The 18569-nt window shown below is 45.2% G+C and overlaps 1 long non-coding RNA gene across 1 annotated transcript in view; it reads right to left on the bottom strand.

Moving 5' to 3' along the window:
• Positions 1–1698, bottom strand: part of LOC308587144 — a 173094-nt gene extending 171396 nt beyond the window's left edge. The window contains exon 1 of the long non-coding RNA XR_014008224.1: positions 1552–1698. This is a non-coding gene — a long non-coding RNA (uncharacterized lncRNA). The remainder of the gene's footprint in view (positions 1–1551) is intronic.
• Between the last annotated feature and the right edge of the window lie 16871 nt (positions 1699–18569).

The raw sequence follows: 18569 nt of genomic DNA, 5'->3' as shown, positions 1-18569 counted from the left end.
TATATTTAAAGCAGATGCATAAATGAAGAAATTAAGGTAATTTGGATATGCATAAGATATGAAGAATCAATTTAAGGAACTGCAGAAAGAGGGAGAAGGAAGTCAAGTTTTGAAATGTTAAAATGACTGCAAAATTATTGAAATGTATAAACTTGAAAATCATAATTTTTTTTAAAAAAACATTTCGCCCAAAATCAGACGTCATCTGTTTCACTCCCAACTGGAGCCACAGGCCTGGCCAGGACAGCTTTCCAGTTATAGCTTCTGCGGTGATGAGGCATGTGAGCCTCAACTGTCCTGCATCTACTCCAGCTGAGGAATCACACACCTCCTCCCCAAGTTAGCGAGCCCCACCTGGGCTGTGGGTCCTTTCCTTCCGGCCCTCCCAACTGACAGTTGTTAGTTCTGGAATCATGAGCTTGAGGGGGGGGGTACATCCCATTTCGCCCCGTGGGACACTCACCACCCCTTAGCCACCTGCCTTTGGCGCTGCAGCAGTGATGGCTTTGGTCCCTGAAAGAGCATGCAAGATCTCTCCCAAATCTCAATACATATTTTGCTCTCCTAGACATCTTGCAAGACTTCAATGAGATCTTGCAGGAAATCTCCAATCTGTTTACCTGCAAGCACACACTTTTAATTTCCCCCCCATATTTAATACACATTTCTCAATCTAACAGATTTGCACATAGGATTCTGTATCACATGAAATGGAACATTTGTTTTGTTCTACTGTTACATTATTTGTGGCCTGCTAACACTTTGGGAGAAGCCTTCTCTCCCTTTTCCCTTTAAAAATGAGGATCTGTGCTTTACACTCAGCAGGAAGGTCCATTTAAAAGGAAACATGTCGTTGTTTTGCTGCTGCTTTTTTGTGTTCTCAGGTGTCCAAGTTAGCCCCCTGGCCCTGCTCCTCCAATATACCACAGCAACATCCCCACTAGAAATCTCTACTTGGGCTTTCATTGGCCATCAGCAATATCCGGTGGAACCAGGTGGAGAGAAATGCCCCATCTTGCCCATCTTTGGGGTTTCAAGAGGTATAGCCTCTGTGCATGTGCAGAATTCATGATTCAGCAAATCTATTAGACCATGGAAAGAGTTCTTTCCTCTGATTAAATTACCAAAGGAAGAGAGCAGGATTGGCTTTTCTCACCAGGGACACAAGGAAGGGGAAGGTGTATGCTTAAGAAATCAAATTCCCCAAGGGCTGAAACTCTGTTCAGCCAATTAAAAAACCCCAATTCTCTCAGGAGAGTGCTTCATATCCGGCGGGCAGGGCTTGTGTGCTTTGCTCATGATCCCTTGGGTGTCCTGAGGCTGTTAGAGCAGCAGCCGTAAGTCTTGGGGCTCTGGGAGTGAGACATTGTCCTCAGAAGGCAAAGAGTAACTGAGGTTCCCTTTTCTCTCCCTTGGAGGCGCTGAACAAGGAGCTGGCCAGTTCAGGGCCTCCATGGGAGAGAAATGGGGGGCCGGCACTTGTACTCAAATGAGCTTTCATACGCGGTCATCCTGCCCCACACTCACATCCCAAAATATCTGCATGCTCACCTATCCAAGAGGTGTTTGGTCTTGGGCTGGGGGGTCCCAGAAGGCAGAATAAGTTGAGAAGCAAAGCCCAAGAAGTTGGAGGCATCCTCTTCGCATCCACCCAAACCCAATCTAAACAGCTTTGCTCCAGAACCAGCCCCTCCCTTCAGTTCTGTTCAGTTAAGAATGTCAGTTAAGAGGGACCACCTGTATTTTCTTGATTCTTGCCTGCACACTGGTATCTGTTTACCTGTAAGCACACACCTTCAACATCCCCATACTCCATACTAAGGGAAAACAACTCCTCCAACCTTAATAACACAACCCACAATCACGCTAAAATCTGATACCCAAGCAGCACTATGGTGGCACCAGAGCGTACCAACACCCACATCCCCACCCCAACACCCCAACAATGTTGCTCATAACATTGGCAACATGGCTTATGAACCTTATACCTGACAGCGACGTTACAAAGTCACTTCACACTGTCTCACTGATCTCCCCCTATCGCAAACAACAGGGGGGATGGCCTGTCCTTGAACACGGCCTTCCACACCAGCTGAGACCTAGGACCAACCGGCTAAATGCCAGATGGCCTAAAATACCCCAAACAAACACCTATATGACTACATATAGGAAACTCTCTACAACTTACCCCCTACTCTTTAACCCAATTCTTACTCTAATCCCATTAGCCCCCCACCCACCACACCCTAGGTCAGCGCAACCCCAGTGGTACTTTAAACAACACGAAGAGAGAGATACAAGACAACCCAAACGGGTTGGCAGGGAATCACCCCACATAATAGATAAGCAAGATGGCTAACCTAAAAGCAATTACATTAAATGTGAGGGGGCTGGGAAACCCCATCAAAAGAAAACACATCACCTCATTCATAAATACCATGAAACCACACATCACCTTCCTACAAGAAATACACAACCCACCCAAAGGCAGCAAACTCCTGAGCGACCCCTGCTTCAGTCAACAGTGGGTCGCACGAGGCTCAGGCAAAGCTCGCGGTGTAGCCATAATACTCAGTAGAGACCTGAACTTCACTGCCACAACAGTCCTCAAGGCCAAAAAAGGCATTTTCGCAAAAGGGACACTAGATGGCAAAATCAAACTGACAATCGGCTCCATATATGCCCCAAACACGAAACAATTAGAATTCTTCCAGAAGACACTAAACAAATTCCTCTCCTTCTCTGAAGGGGAAGCAATCCTAGGAGGGAACCTCAATCTAAATATGAAAGGTATATCCCTGAAAGATATCCACCCTAGAACCCCATGGGCAACCTTCCTCCGAAGGAAACCCCCAACAACTAGGAACTCTTACAAGTTACTAAAAATGCTAAAAAACAGGGGTCTCTACGACATTTGGGGTGAGCAAAACCCGGGAGACATCAGCCATACATTCCAATCGGGACGTCATGATACAGTGTCCAGACTGGACAGCATTCTATTCACACAGGGTCTGATCCCCTCAGTGGAATAGCAGAAGGAACACAAACCACCCCATCATGGTCCTTCAGTCCCATCCTAACTACAAACAAACAAATTAGAGAGAGTCTCACAAAAACCCTCCAAAACTACTTCAAGGAAAACGATGTAGACAATATAACAACCCCCCTCCTATGGGACACAATGAAAGCGGTCACCAGAGGAGCTTGCATAAAAGAGAAAACATTCCTTAAAAAACAAACCTCCTCAAAAATTAGCAAAATAGAACAAGACATCACAGCCCTCTCAACACGCTACAAACAAACAGGATCTAAAAAACTCCTCAAACTTATAGAACAAAAAAGGAGAGAACTAGACTCCCTAGAAATTAACAAAACAATGATCAACATTCTATACTCTAAACAACGTTTCTACGAATATGGAGGGGAAAATTCCAGATTACTAGCAAATAGATGTAGGAAAAAAGCACTCAAAACAAGAATACACTGCATCACCAAAAAAGACGGCAACATAACATTCTCCCCTGAAGAAATAACCTCAGAAATTGCAGAATTCTACTCCAACCTATACACCTCCCATAACCCACCAGAGAAGAAAATCAGAACATTTCTAGCAGGACTGACCATGCCTACCCTAACTGATGAGGAACAGGAATTCATCGACAGCCCTATCACCCCAGAGGAAATAGATGCGGTCCTCAAAAACCTGAAACCACACAAAGCCCCAGGCCCAGACGGCTTCACAGCAGAATTCTATAGGAAATTCAAAGAACCCTTGATGCCCTACATGACCCGCCTATTCAACGACATCCTAAAAGGGGGCCCCATCCCCCAAACCACTAAAAGACAGCCTCAAAGTAGAATCATACCGCCCAATCTCATTAATAAACCAAGACTACAAGATATTCACATCAATCTTGGCCAACCGCCTAAAAATCTTCCTACACAAGTTAATAGCCCCAGACCAGACTGGCTTTGTCCCTGGCCGAAATATAACAGACCCCATCAGGAAACTACTGAACCTGATCGAACACAGCAAGGCAACTAAACTCCCATTGACAATTATGTCCCTAGACATCCTCAAAGCCTTTGATTGCTTAGAGTGGAAATACATATTAGCAGTACTAACTAACATGAAATTTGGCCCCAACTTCCTACAAATCCTCAAACAAATATACTCCCAAGCCTCAGCAAAATGCAGAACTAACAATATGGATTCGAATACTATAGCTATCCAAAGAGGCATGAAACAAGGATGCCCACTGTCTCCCTTCTTATTTATCCTGGCTCTGGAACCCTTAGCAATCCGCATCCGAGCAGCCACAGACATCAAGGGAGTGGAAATAAAAGGCAGAACCTATAAATTAGGGCTCTTTGCAGATGACCTAATGGTCACAACACCAGACCCCATAAGCACAGCAACCTCCCTAATCAGAGAACTCAACACATTTGCAATGGTGTCGGGCCTACAGGTAAATTTTACAAAGTCAGAAGCTATGTGCTTCAACACCCCTCCTCACACCCAAAAAGAACTCACGAAGGTCACCAAAATAAAACTTTGCCACACCAAGTTCAGATACCCAGGGGTACAAATAACCAGAAACCTCAATAAATTGTACCTCCACAACTACAAGCCCCTGTGGCAACAAACTAACAAAGACCTAAAGAGATGGAATAACATGAATTTCACTCTCTCAGACAAAATAGCCATGATCAAAATGATCACACTCCCAAAACTAACCTACCTATTCCACCCCCCCCCAATCTGGATCCCCTCAACCCAACTCCGCAGTTGGCAGAGAAAACTACACTCTTTCATCTTCTCACATAAAAAACCAAGAATAAGCCCCAAATACCTGCACCTCCCCAACTCAGAAGGAGGATGGGGAATCCCCAACATAGAAGCATATTACATTGCCAACCAAATACGCCATATAATCCCATATATACTAGAAGATGAGACAAAACAATGGGTACACCTAGAGAGGGACACAATTGAAAATACCTGCACCACAACATACCCACTCCTCCCAAACAAACTAAAGAAAATTCCCTCAACACTTAACAGGTACACACAGACCATGCTCAAAGCATGGAAAACGCAAATAGGCAAACTATCCCCAACCCCATCCCCACTAATCCCCCTGGCGTACCACCCATTATTCCACCATGCAGCACAAAACCTCCAGATAAAAACCTGGCGAACCAAAGGCTTATATCGCCTAATAGACTTTTATAAAAATAACAAACCCTTGTCAAGACAAGAAATACAAGACAAACTAGAAGACACCCAAATGCCCTGGTTAACACAACACCAACTATATGCCCTCTTAAACAACCCAACAGTAAAATCATCAGCAAGTAGGCCCCTGACAACCTTCGAAAACCTCCTCCTAACAACAAAGGGAAACGGTAAAGGGACGGTATCTGCAATATACAAAATACTATTCCAAAATCCCGCAAATCCCCTAGACACAATCAAAAAACAATGGGAGAATGACATAGGCTATGAGATTAACCCCACTCAATGGACCAGAATGTGGTCTAAACCCCCCTTTAAATCCATATCAATGAAAAGAAAAGAACTCACACTGAAACTCACCTACAGGTGGTACCTAACACCAAGGAAACTAGCGCTAATACACGCAGGAACCTCACCAACATGCTGGAGAGGGTGCACCTCCACAGGCACATACCTCCACATGTGTTGGGAGTGTCCCAAAATCCAACTATTCTGGACAACAGCCATACAAGAAATATGTAAAATAACTAAGCAAGTATTAGACTTCACCCCAGAATTGGCCCTACTAAACATCTTCCAAGACAACAATGCCCAGTTACACCACAAAGAACTCATAACCCACCTACTTTCAGCAGCCAGAAACACCATAACCAGACACTGGAGAGACCTGTCAGGAGTAAGCATGGACCAATGGTACCAAATAGTATGGGAAACAGCCGAATAGAAAAATTAACTAATAAACTGAAACTGACACGGGGACAAACAGAAGAAGACACCTTCACCCCGGTATGGCTCCCCTTTATCACATACACAGCCCAACAGGACAATGACAATAACCCACCAACAGCATACAAATCAATATGGCTAAGCTGATCCAAAACACCCACCCACCTCACTCACACACGAAAACCAAGATCACCACAGCCAGTCACAAACAAACAATCACACCCTAGGCCAACCCCAACCTCTCTCACCACCAAAGGAACACAAGTGAACAACACAAGCATGCTGACACCAAACTCTACATACATTAAGCATAATAGAAACACCGCTACCCGACCCCACCCCCATCCATCTCCCCTCCCTCCACCCCCTTTATTTCCCCCCTTTTTTTCTTCTCCCCCTAATGCCTCAACAAATGAAAGGGATTTGTAAAAATGTTACATGGGAAAAAAAATACGAGGCATTACACTTACACTGTAAAACAAGAAAACCCTTAATAAAATATTTTTTATAAAAAACAAAAAATAATAATAAAGAGAAAAGGGTCAAACTCAAAAAAAATAAAAAAATAAAAAATGGGCATGCACACTGGTATCTGTTTACCTGTAAGCACACACCTTTAATTTATCTTTTTTAAAATAAAAATAAAATACAAATTTCTCAATCTACCAGCTTTGCACAAAACAGCAGCCGTTTTGTGATCCATGGCAGCGAAAACCCCACGTTTTATGGTGCCCCCCCAAATGAGGCTTCAGTGCCCTAACCCAAAGGGTCACGATTTCTCCAAAGGTCCAGTGTCATCTGATTCACTCCAAAGCAGCACCAAACACCCAGAGAATGCCCCCTGCAACATTGGGGTGGGGTGGGGGTGAAAACACTACATTTCCCATTTTTAGAGTGGCATACAAAGGATGAACAAGTTAAATCAGTGATGATAGATTGGGCAAGACATGTAGGACATAACATAATGTTTGAGGATTGGGAAAGATTGTGGAAGAAAGGGGTCAAGTTCACTGCATGTACTGTACTAAAGGAAAACATAATGAAAATGATGTATAGATGGTATCTGACCCCTGTTAAATTAGCAAAGATTTATCATAACTGTGATAACCATTGCTGGAAATGTAAAGAAAAAGAAGGTACCTTCTATCATATGTGGTGGACCTGCCCCAAGGTGAAAGACTTCTGGGAAAAGATTTATAATGAATTGAAAAAAAAGTTGAAATATACATTTATAAAGAAACCAGAGGCCTTTCTTCTTGGAATAACAGGTTTAGAATTGCCCCCAAAAGATGTTAAATTATTTCTGTATGCCACAACTGCAGCAAGAATTTTGTTAGCTAAGAACTGGAAAACGCAAGAAGTACCAACAGTGGAAGAATGGCAGATGAAGATGATGGATTTTTCGGAGCTAGCCGATCTGACTGGAAGAGTCCCTGACCAGAAGGAGGAGGAGTATCAGGAAGAATGGACGAAATTTAATGACTATTTAGTTAAATATGTTAAGTTAGATTAATTGGAAAAAGCTTGCATATAGCGGATAGGCTTAGGATTTAAATATGTAATATGTGATGAATTAATATGTTTAATACTGAACTGGGAAGTAAGAAAGATGTTAAGTGATTAAGTTAATTTTATAAGAATATTGATTTGGAAAACCATTAAAATGATATGCACTGAAATCCAACCAGGGGGATACGAGGAAGTCACTTAACAATGTTAATTAGATTAGTCTTAATAAGGTTATGATTTATGTTTGTTTGTCTATTTGTCTGTGTGTTTAAATGTTTGTGAAAAAAACAATAATTTTTTTGGGGGGAAAAAGAAAACACTACATTTCCCAGCACCCCACAAAATGAGCCCTCAGCGCCCTAACCTGCTGGGTTAAGATATCGCCAAAAATCCAAGGTCAGCCGAATCATTACAAAGGGTGCTAAGCTGCGGGGGAAAGCCTCTGCAACTTTGTCGAGAAAACACTATGTTTCGCCAAATGCTTGGAGAAGGCCCCATGTGACATTTGGCAGTGAAAAAACTACATTTCATGGCGCCCCACAATATGAACCCTCGACACCCTTACCTGCAGGGTAAAGATTTCGCCAAAAATATGACATTATCCGATTAACTCCAAAGCGGTGCTCCAGGAAGAGCCCCTGTAAAAATATATTTCACAGCTCCCCCCCCAAAAAAAAACACCACACGAGCCATCAGCACACTAAACAGTAGTTTCAAGATTTCGCCAAAAAAACTGGGGTTGTTCGACTAACTCCAAAGCAGAGCCATATGCTGTAACAAGGCCCCATGCAACATTTGGCAGTGAAAACACTATGTTTTCCTGCACCCCACAAAATCAGCCCTCGGCGCCCTAACCCTCAGGATCAAGATTTTGCCAAATATTACAACTGGAGAGAGACCTGTTGCATAATGTAAAAGTGCTGTCTAAAATGTATAAGATATTATGGGAAAGGGATTCCTGCACTGAGCACTGGCATAATGGCCCGTGCAGTGTTTAGCAGTGAAAAGCACACGTTTCACAGCGCCCCACAAAATGAGCCTTTGGCGCTCTAACCGAAAACCTGACGTCATCCGATTAACTCTAAAGCAGCGCCAAACTGCGGAAAATGGCCCCCTGCAACATTTGGCAGTGAAAATAGATATATAAAAGTCAGCGCTTTATACGGTTCAGCCATCAGGCGTAGCAATGCACAAAGATTAAAGCCACGATAGCCAGCTCTGAAAAGCTGGGGTGGTTTGTGTTTTCTGAGGCATGGCCATGAGGCTTGGAGTTAATGACTTGTAACACATCACAGTCATGTTGACACCATGAATCATGTTGACATTATTTAGCACTTCTACGCATGCGCGAGTGGCGAAACACGGAAGTAACCCTTTCCGGTACTTTTGGTCGCCGCGGGACCCAACCTGAAAAAAGGTAACATGAAGCAAACGTAACATGAGGTATGACTGTACTGGAAGAAGCAAAGATCACCCGTGTTGAAGCAATGATTCTTCAACATCAACTTCATTGGACTGGTCATGTTGTTCAGATGCCTGATTCTTGTCTTCCAAAGAAACTACTCTATTCCAAACTTTAAAATGGAAAGCGTAATGCTAGTGGTCAGCAAAAGAGGTTTAAAGACTCTATCAAGGCAAATCTTTCAAAATGTAGTATAAACACCGACAACTGGGAAACACTAGCCTGCGAGTGCCCCAATTGGAGAACAGCTTTTACCAAAGGTGTCATGTGCTTTGAAGACGCTCGAACTCAGGACGAAAGGAAGACATGTGCTAAGAGGAAGGCACGCTTGGCAAACCCTCACAGTGATCAACTCCTGCCCGGAATCCAATGTCCCCACTGCGGAAGGATGTGGGGATCCAGAATTGGCCTCCACAAGTGAATATTAATACTAAAGCAGTTTTGATATTTGTGGATGCAGAGAAAGCCTTTGACAATATTTCTTGGAGTTTTATGAAGAAGAATCTACAGGGGATGGGGGTAGGACAAGGTTTTGAAAATGGTATAGGTGCAATTTATTCAGAACAAAAGGCAAAATTAATTGTGAATAATGTGATGACAGAAGAGTTTAAGATTGAAAAAGGGACACGACAAGGTTGCCCAATTTCTCCATTGCTTTTTATATCGGTCCTCGAGGTTTTGCTAAACATGATTAGAAAGGACAAAGAGGTTAAAGGTATATAGGTGGGAGCTAAACAGTACAAATTGAAAGCATTTGCTGATGATTTAGTATTGACTTTACAGGAGCCAGAACCTAGCACTAAAAGGGTATTGGAACTGATTCAAGAATTTGGACAGATTGCAGGTTTCAAGTTGAATAAGATGAAAACCAAGGTTCTAGAGAAAAATTTAACTATGAATGAGAGAGAGAAGTTTCAGGAGGAGACAGGACTAACATTGGTTAAAAAAGTGAAATACTTAGGGGTTAACATGACTGCTAAAAATGTGAACTTATTCAAGGATAATTATGAAAAATGTTGGACTGAAGTGAAAAAGGATTTAGAAATATGGACAAATTTGAAGTTATCATTGTTAGGCCGAATTGCTGTGATAAAAATGAATGTGCTGCCAAGGATGTTATTTTTGTTCCAAACATTGCAAATTTTGGATAAGATGGATTGTTTCAAGAAGTGGCAGAAGGATATTTCTAGATTTGTTTGGCAGGGCAAGAAGCCTCGAATAAAATTTAAGATATTAACGGATGCTAAAGAAAGAGGTGGATTTGCCCTGCCAGACCTTAAACTTTATTATGAATCAGCTGCTTTTTGCTGGCTGAGAGAATGGCTGCTTCTTGAAAATACTGAAGTGTTGGATTTAGAAGGTTTTAACAATGTATTTGGTTGGCATGCATATTTGTGGTACGATAAGGTAAAAGTACATAAAGCATTTAAAAATCATACTGTTAGAAAAGCATTGTTTAATGTTTGGATAAGATATAAGGATTTGTTAGGAAAAAAACCCCCAAGATGGTTGTCACCAATGGAAGCGAAGGCACAGAAAAAACTCAATATGGAGGCCAAATGGCCGAAATATTGGGAAATTCTGGAACAAGATGGAGAGAGAATAAAATTGCAGAGCTTTGAAAAATTGAAAAACAAAGTGCGAGATTGGCTCCATTATTATCAAATAATAGAGGCATACAATTTGGACAAAAAAGTTGGTTTCCAGGTGGAAAAAATCAAAATTGGAAACAGAATTGTTAAATCCAAAAACCAAGAATTTGTCAAGAATGTATAACTTGCTGTTGAAATGGAACACTCAGGATGAAACGGTGAAATCAGTTATGATTAAATGGGCACAAGATGTTGGACATAACATAATGATGGCTGACTGGGAACGGTTATTGACCACAGGTATGAAATTTACGGCATGTAATGCCCTAAGAGAAAATGAAGAGGGGAGGGATTTGCTGAATTAACAATTTGAACTGGAATACAGAAAAGGAAGGCGTGAGGAGGTCCGGGAAATAAGCAAATGAAAAATATGTGATGGAAAGACTGAATTGTTTTTTAACTATTTTTCTTTTGTATTTTTCTTTTGTATTTTTCTTTTGTAATTTTTTGAAAATCTTAATAAATATCTTATAAAAAAAAGAGAGAAAATTTAATGAAAATGATTTACAGGTGGTACATGACACCAGTCAAGCTTGAAAAAATCTATCATTTGCCCAATAATAAATGTTGGAAATGTAATGAGACTGAAGGTACATTCTTTCACCTTTGGTGGACGTGCCCAAGGATTAAGACATTCTGGGAGATGATATATAATGAAATGAAAAAGGTATTTAAATATACATTCCTTAAGAAACCAGAGGCCTTTCTCCTGGGCATGGTCGGCCAATTGGTGTTAAAGAAGGATAGAACTTTTTTTATGTATGCAACAACAGCAGCAAGAATACTCATTGCGAAATATTGGAAGACACAAGATTTACCCACCAGGGAAGAATGGCAGATGAAGTTGATGGACTACATGGAATTGGCGGGAATGACTGGCAGAATCCGAGACCAGGGGGAAGAGTCGGTGGAAGAAGACGGGAAAAAGTTTAAAGACTATTTACAGAAATACTGTAAAATTAATGAATGTTAAAAAAATGTTGGAATGAAGTTATATGGCTTTAGTAGAAATGCTATAAGGAATTAAGTATACAGTGGTACCCCGCAAGACGAATGCCTCGCAAGACGGAAAACCCGCAAGACGAAAGGGTTTTCTGTTTTGGAGGCGCTTCGCAAGACGAATTTCCCTATGGGCTTGCATCGCAAGACGAAAGCCCATAGGGAAATGCTGGCGGTCGGGAGCAAAGACTTTCGCCCACAGCCGGCCTTCAGAAGAGGACCTCTTCTGAAGGCCGGCGGGGGGCAAAAGTCTTTGCTCCCCCCCACCTGCCTCCCCCCCCGCCTGCCCCGGGCGATCTTAAAATGCTGGCGGGCGGGAGCGAAGCGTTCGCTGCCGACCCCCAGCATTTTAAAATCTCCAAGGGACAGCAGAGAAGTCTCTGTCCCGGGGAGATTTTAAAATGCTGGGGGTCGGGAGCAAAGCGTTAGCTGCCGACCCCCAGCATTTTAAAATCTCCCCCTGTCCCGAAAGCTGTTCCGAAGTGGGGAGGGGGGGCGGGGACACCTGCCCCCGCCGCCCCACTTCGGAAAGCTGTTCCGAAGTGGGGAGGGGGGGCGGGGACACCTGCCCCCGCCGCCCCACTTCGGAAAGCTGTTCCGAAGTGGGGAGGGGGGGCGGGGACACCTGCCCCCGCCGCCCCACTTCGGAAAGCTGTTCCGAAGTGGGGAGGGGGGGCGGGGACACCTGCCCCCGCCGCCCCACTTCGGAAAGCTGTTCCGAAGTGGGGAGGGGGGGCGGGGACACCTGCCCCCGCCGCCCCACTTCGGAAAGCTGTTCCGAAGTGGGGCGGGGGGGGGCGGGGACACCTGCCCCCGCCGCCCCACTTCGGAAAGCTGTTCCGAAGTGGGGAGGGGGGGCGGGGACACCTGCCCCAGCCGCCCCACTTCGGAAAGCTGTTCCGAAGTGGGGAGGGGGGGCGGGGACACCTGCCCCAGCCGCCCCACTTCGGAAAGCTGTTCCGAAGTGGGGAGGGGGGGGCGGGGACACCTGCCCCCGCCGCCCCACTTCGGAAAGCTGTTCCGAAGTGGGGAGGGGGGGCGGGGACACCTGCCCCCGCCGCCCCACTTCGGAAAGCTGTTCCGAAGTGGGGAGGGGGGGCGGGGACACCTGCCCCCGCCGCCCCACTTCGGAAAGCTGTTCCGAAGTGGGGAGGGGGGGCGGGGACACCTGCCCCCGCCGCCCCACTTCGGAAAGCTGTTCCGAAGTGGGGAGGGGGGGCGGGGACACCTGCCCCCGCCGCCCCACTTCGGAAAGCTGTTCCGAAGTGGGGAGGGGGGGCGGGGACACCTGCCCCAGCCGCCCCACTTCGGAAAGCTGTTCCGAAGTGGGGAGGGGGGGCGGGGACACCTGCCCCAGCCGCCCCACTTCGGAAAGCTGTTCCGAAGTGGGGCGGGGGGGCGGGGACACCTGCCCCCGCCGCCCCACTTCGGAAAGCTGTTCCGAAGTGGGGAGGGGGGGCGGGGACACCTGCCCCCGCCGCCCCACTTCGGAAAGCTGTTCCGAAGTGGGGAGGGGGGGCGGGGACACCTGCCCCCGCCGCCCCACTTCGGAAAGCTGTTCCGAAGTGGGGAGGGGGGGCGGGGACACCTGCCCCCGCCGCCCCACTTCGGAAAGCTGTTCCGAAGTGGGGCGGGGGGGCGGGGACACCTGCCCCCGCCGCCCCACTTCGGAAAGCTGTTCCGAAGTGGGGCGGGGGGGGCGGGGACACCTGCCCCCGCCGCCCCACTTCGGAAAGCTGTTCCGAAGTGGGGCGGGGGGGCGGGGACACCTGCCCCCGCCGCCCCACTTCGGAAAGCTGTTCCGAAGTGGGGAGGGGGGGCGGGGACACCTGCCCCCGCCGCCCCACTTCGGAAAGCTGTTCCGAAGTGGGGCGGGGGGCGGGGACACCTGCCCCCGCCGCCCCACTTCGGAAAGCTGTTCCGAAGTGGGGCGGGGGGCGGGAACACCTTCTGAAGGCGGGCAGGGGGCGAAAGTCTTTGTCCCCCCTGCCTGCCTTCCCAGGGGCTTTTAAATCGCCCCGGACAGCGGAGAAGTCCTCCACTGTCCCGGGGTTTTTTAAAATGCTGGGGGTGGGAAGAAAAGCCCTTGTCCCCCCCCCCCAGCCTTCAGAAGAGGTCCGGGGACAGACTGTCCCCGGACCTGGTCCGAAGGCGGTTTCCCTAGGAACGCATTAATTGATTTTCAATGCATTCCTATGGGAAACCGTGCATCGCAAGACGAAAAAACCGCAAGACGAAGAGACTTGCGGAACGAATTAATTTCGTCTTGCGAGGCACCACTGTAAATAGATTAATAGAGCTTTAAAGGGAAAAATATGGTTAGAATGTGCTAAGACAATTATAGGATAGAAAACAGAGGAAGATGGAAAGGAATTGCTGAAACAATTAACAGAAGTGGAATACAAAAAGGGAGGTGTGAGGAGGCTGAGGAAATAAGGGAAAGAAAGATAAGATGTTGAAATTGGATTGTGTTTTAAATGGTTTTTGTTTTGTTTTGTTTGTTTCTTTTATTTTGTATTGTATGTTTTTTCTTTTTTGGTTTTTTGTAGTGTTGTGTTTAATTTGTTGGAAATCTAATAAATATTATTTAAAAACAAAACAAAACAGAATTGGCCTCCACAGTCACTTACGGACTCACTGTTAAGACCGTGTTCGCGGAAGACAGTATTACTCGGCTACAAATGATCACCAAAGAAGAACAGTATTTGAAAGAATGGATTCCATATACAGTGGTACCTCAGGTTAAGAACTGAATTCGTTCTGGAGGTCTGTTCTTAACCTGAAAGTGTTGCAAGAGACTTAGTAGCTTTTTCTTCTAGATTCAATCGAAATTGCACGCAGAATAAATACTGACCTCTAGGGCTATGAAGTGGTGTTTGGGTAAGTTTATGGTTCTTCTGCTCCTGGTCACTCACCTGTCTGTGGTCCTCAAAGATTTCTTGGTCCCACAGCAGGGAGTAATCCAGAGCATTTGGAATTTATTCCCTGTTATCTATGTTCGTCAGAGATAATATGATAGATGGTAGCTATTGTTAATCACCACTTAATTATCTCTGTTGACAGAGTCTCAACAGAAATGACTAACCAGCCACGATGCCTTCCTGGAACTCTCAGTAATAATGCAATTGTCCAAATACTGGAAATCCCTATTCAATAGGAATTGTTGGGTGTATTGTTGACGAGATCACTGCAGAACACGTGAGTAACATTTTGCTCTCTGCTACTCAAACTTTGGCTGCAAACCTGCACTTATTGTGATTTGTTTGCAGAGAGGTTAGATGATGAGGCAACAAAACACTACCCCACATTTTCCAGTGCATTTTCTTTAAACTTTTCTTTTCACAAGAAGTCCATTTGGGGGGAAATAGGGTTGTTCTGCAGGACTAGGTACAACCTGAATATGCTGGTATGTGATTGAACATTCCCCCACCCTCCACACAAAAAAATAGTGGCAGTATGTGTAATGAATATGGGTTGCTCGTGCGTAAGTTGCCGCCTCTCCTGGCTTTGTTGCCTTGCTAAACCTTTCAGTCTGGACAGCCCTTCACTTCGTGGCTGCCTCAGTCGCTAGCAGAATCCGTCAGTGGGCGTTTCTTAAACCTTTTCCAACATAAAAGTTGTTTGACACCCAGTCTCCTCCTACTCTCTCTGCGCAGAAGTCTTCTGCGCAGGGAGGGCGTGGGTAGCGGAGGACCCGTGCTCTCCCCGCTGGTGTCCAGTGAAGAGTCCTGGAGCCCTCTCGCCGATTCCCCCATCAGCCCCCCCTTTATTCCTGGTGTTGCGCTGAATTGTTTCCCCATCTGCTGAGCTGCCTCTCTCCCTGCTGGGCCCTTCTCCAGCATCATTTGAGAGCCTTCCCTCCGCCTCTAGCTCCGATGTCAGTTCCCTGACAGTATGGAAGCACCCCTTAGTCCTGCTTGTCAGACTCTGCAATTTTCACCTTCAATTACCCGTCTTTTCAATGCATAACACATATGTTTACATGTGCAGTGAACTGCCTGCTCCTCCCCTGCCCTGGCTCACTCATTCCATTTGCTGTTTTCATTTGTGTTCTTGAGCAACTGAACAACTTTAGAAAATGGATAAAGAGTTGGCTGCTCTTTGTCCACCACCCCCAGTCTAGCTTTCGTAAGTCATAGAAACATAGAACTGTAGAGCTGAAAAGGACCAAGATGGTCATATAGTCCAACCCCCAGCAATGCAGGAATATTCTGCTCAGTGTGATGCTGGAACTCACGACCCTGAGCTTAAGGGTCTCCTGCTCTACCGACTGAGCTATACCAGCTCCACTAAGCAATATAACCCCATCTCATGATCAAGGCTAGGAATCCCAAGCACCTCTCCTCTGTCTTTGATGCCCTCCTAAGGCCTCTGACTCTTCACTCTCTAGTCAAGATTTTGCCTCCTTCAGTAGCAAAATGTATTCCATCCACTCAGACCTCTCTAGCTTTGTCTTCTCCCTCTTCCTTCTCTGGTACCTCCTTCGATCCTTTATTTCTTCTGCTCTATACCATGGTGAGGGGTTGATAACCCAGGTATCCTTTGGTGCCTTCCCTTTAATTCAGACATGCCACTGTTTCTCTTGTATGTGTGTTTTTTAATACAAACCCAAACATCTTCTCCAACGACTGCGCAATTTCCCTTCTACTCTTTATCTGTAAACTCCTGCAGCATGTTGGCTGCTTACTTCCATTGTCTCAACTTCTTCTCTGCCAACTTCTCGTTTGCCCTACTCCAATCTGGCTTTTATTCCTTGCACTCTACTGAAATTGCCTTCCTGAAAATCAGTGAGGTCCTTTACACTGCCAAATCTATATGCCTCTACTCATTCCTCATCAACCACAACTTTTCCATTACCTTTAATATTCATGCCTTTATTCCTGTTACGTTGCAGGTCTCCCTGATTCTGTCCTCTGCTGGTTCACGTCCAACCTGTCTGATCACACCAAAGGGGGAACTTAGTCCTCTGCTTTCCTTCTCACCACTGGGGTTCCTTGGAACTCTGTGCTTGACCGCTACTATTGCCTGCACAATTCTGTAAAGTAGGTCAGTGATATCCTTAAGAGCCAGTGTGGTGTAGTGGTTAAGAGCGGTAGTCTCGTAATCTGGGGAACCGGGTTCGCGTCTCTGCTCCTCCACATGCAGCTACTGGGTGACCTTGGGCCAGTCACACTTCTCTGAAGTCTCTCAGCCCCACTCACCTCACAGAGTGTTTGTTGTGGGGGAGGAAGGGAAAGGAGAATGTTAGCTGCTTTGAGACTCCTTAAAGGGAGTGAAAGGCGAGATATCAAATCCAAACTCCTCCTCCTCCTCCTCTTCTTCTTCTTCTTCTTCTTCTTCTTCTTCTTCTTCTTCTTAAATTAGAGATCGGCAGATCTTGAGGCTTCAAAGCTATGCTTATTATGAGATAGAAGAGAAATAATTATGACAAATGTGCTTACAAATATATTGAGGGAGCTTATTGGCGATTTAATGTTGGATTTCTCAAAGAATGTAATTTAAGAAAAAGGAGAGAATGGTGCCTAGGGCATGAGAATGTACAGCCATGTTTTGCTGCATGTCCCGTTTCTACACTAAATTTCCATTTTACAGACAAGGAACTGAGGTTTGAAAGGGTGGCTTTCTCAATGCCATTTTCCAGAATGACCCCAATTACCAAGGTAAAGTGGGATCAGAGGCCTGCTCTCCTAAATTCATCCCCAGACTTCAGTATATTTATGCCTGGTTCTCTCTGATCTAACTCGGAAAGTATGCGAACCTTATAACTCTTCTTAGTTACATGTTAAATTCCACAGTAAACTATCATGTATTATGTACCCTTTACATATATAAATATGAGGACATTCCTTGAAGCATCTTCCAAGGGACAAGAATTTTTTTAAAATAAATCTATTATTGGATTACGATGTAGAGGGATTTCATCCCAGGGTTGATGTCAGTGTATAGAAATGTCCTTTGCTGTGGATTCAGCTGCTAGTAGCCCTTGCAAAACCTTTGCGTAAGGGTTTCTGGAGACCACAAGGTTCTGGTGGTTGGGAGGGGAGCTCTCATTAAAAAAATCATGTGGGATGGAGTTCCAAGAGGAAAATATGATGCTAAGGAACGTCCAGAATAAAGCACATATGTGGTTACTTTTCTCTGAAGTATGTCTGCCTATCCTGCAGTTCTATAATTACTACACATTTGGTTTTTCTATCACCCTTTTCCTTCTGCCTTATTCTGTATGCCTATGAATCAGTTTACAGATATAACATTCCACAGCTTCTCAACTACTTCCTGATCATGATTAAGTGTGTGCCTCTTACCCGGTATTAAAAATTATAATGAGCCTTGCACCACGAGATCAATGGCTGGAAAATCTTTCTGTATGCATGCATCTTGCATAACTGCAGTACGTTCTTTTATTGTTCTGCGTGGGATCCCAGCTGAGCTATTTTCACTCCAGGAATCAATAGCCCTGTAACCTCGTATCATATATTCTGCTGGTTAAGGTCAAGTTTGGTAAGTGCGGGCTATTGACATTAACTAGTAGAGTGTAACGTATGTTTACACTCTACAGTTCATCTACTAAGAATGTGTGTGAGGCATCCTGTTGTATCCTTGCACAAGTCCTCTTGAAATATACTAGACTGAAAGAGAGTGACTGTTCAAAGCTCACTCATTGAGCTTCATGGCTGCAGAAGATTTGAACTCGGCTCTCCCCAGTTCATGCCCAACTCTTCGGGAACTACATTACGTAGGGTCTCCATTAAAAGTATGCAATTTCCCCATATACAAAATATGCCATTTGTAAGAGTTAGTTTGGAAAGAGGCAACACCCCACTAGTTAATCCACAAACCATCAGTTCCCCCAAATCTGTAACTCATACATGGACAATTGCATCAATGATATATTTGCACCTTGGACACTTCCAGACGGCTGCTGCTATCGCATACTGGCCGATTCAGGTTACACAATTAAAGCGGATTCAGTGATCTCGCA

The sequence above is a fragment of the Podarcis bocagei genome, assembly GCF_964188305.1.
Source record: "Podarcis bocagei genome assembly, chromosome: 5".
Lineage (NCBI taxonomy): Eukaryota > Metazoa > Chordata > Lepidosauria > Squamata > Lacertidae > Podarcis > Podarcis bocagei.
Note: the sequence above shows the minus strand (reverse complement) of the source record. Positions and strands in the feature narration are given on the sequence as shown.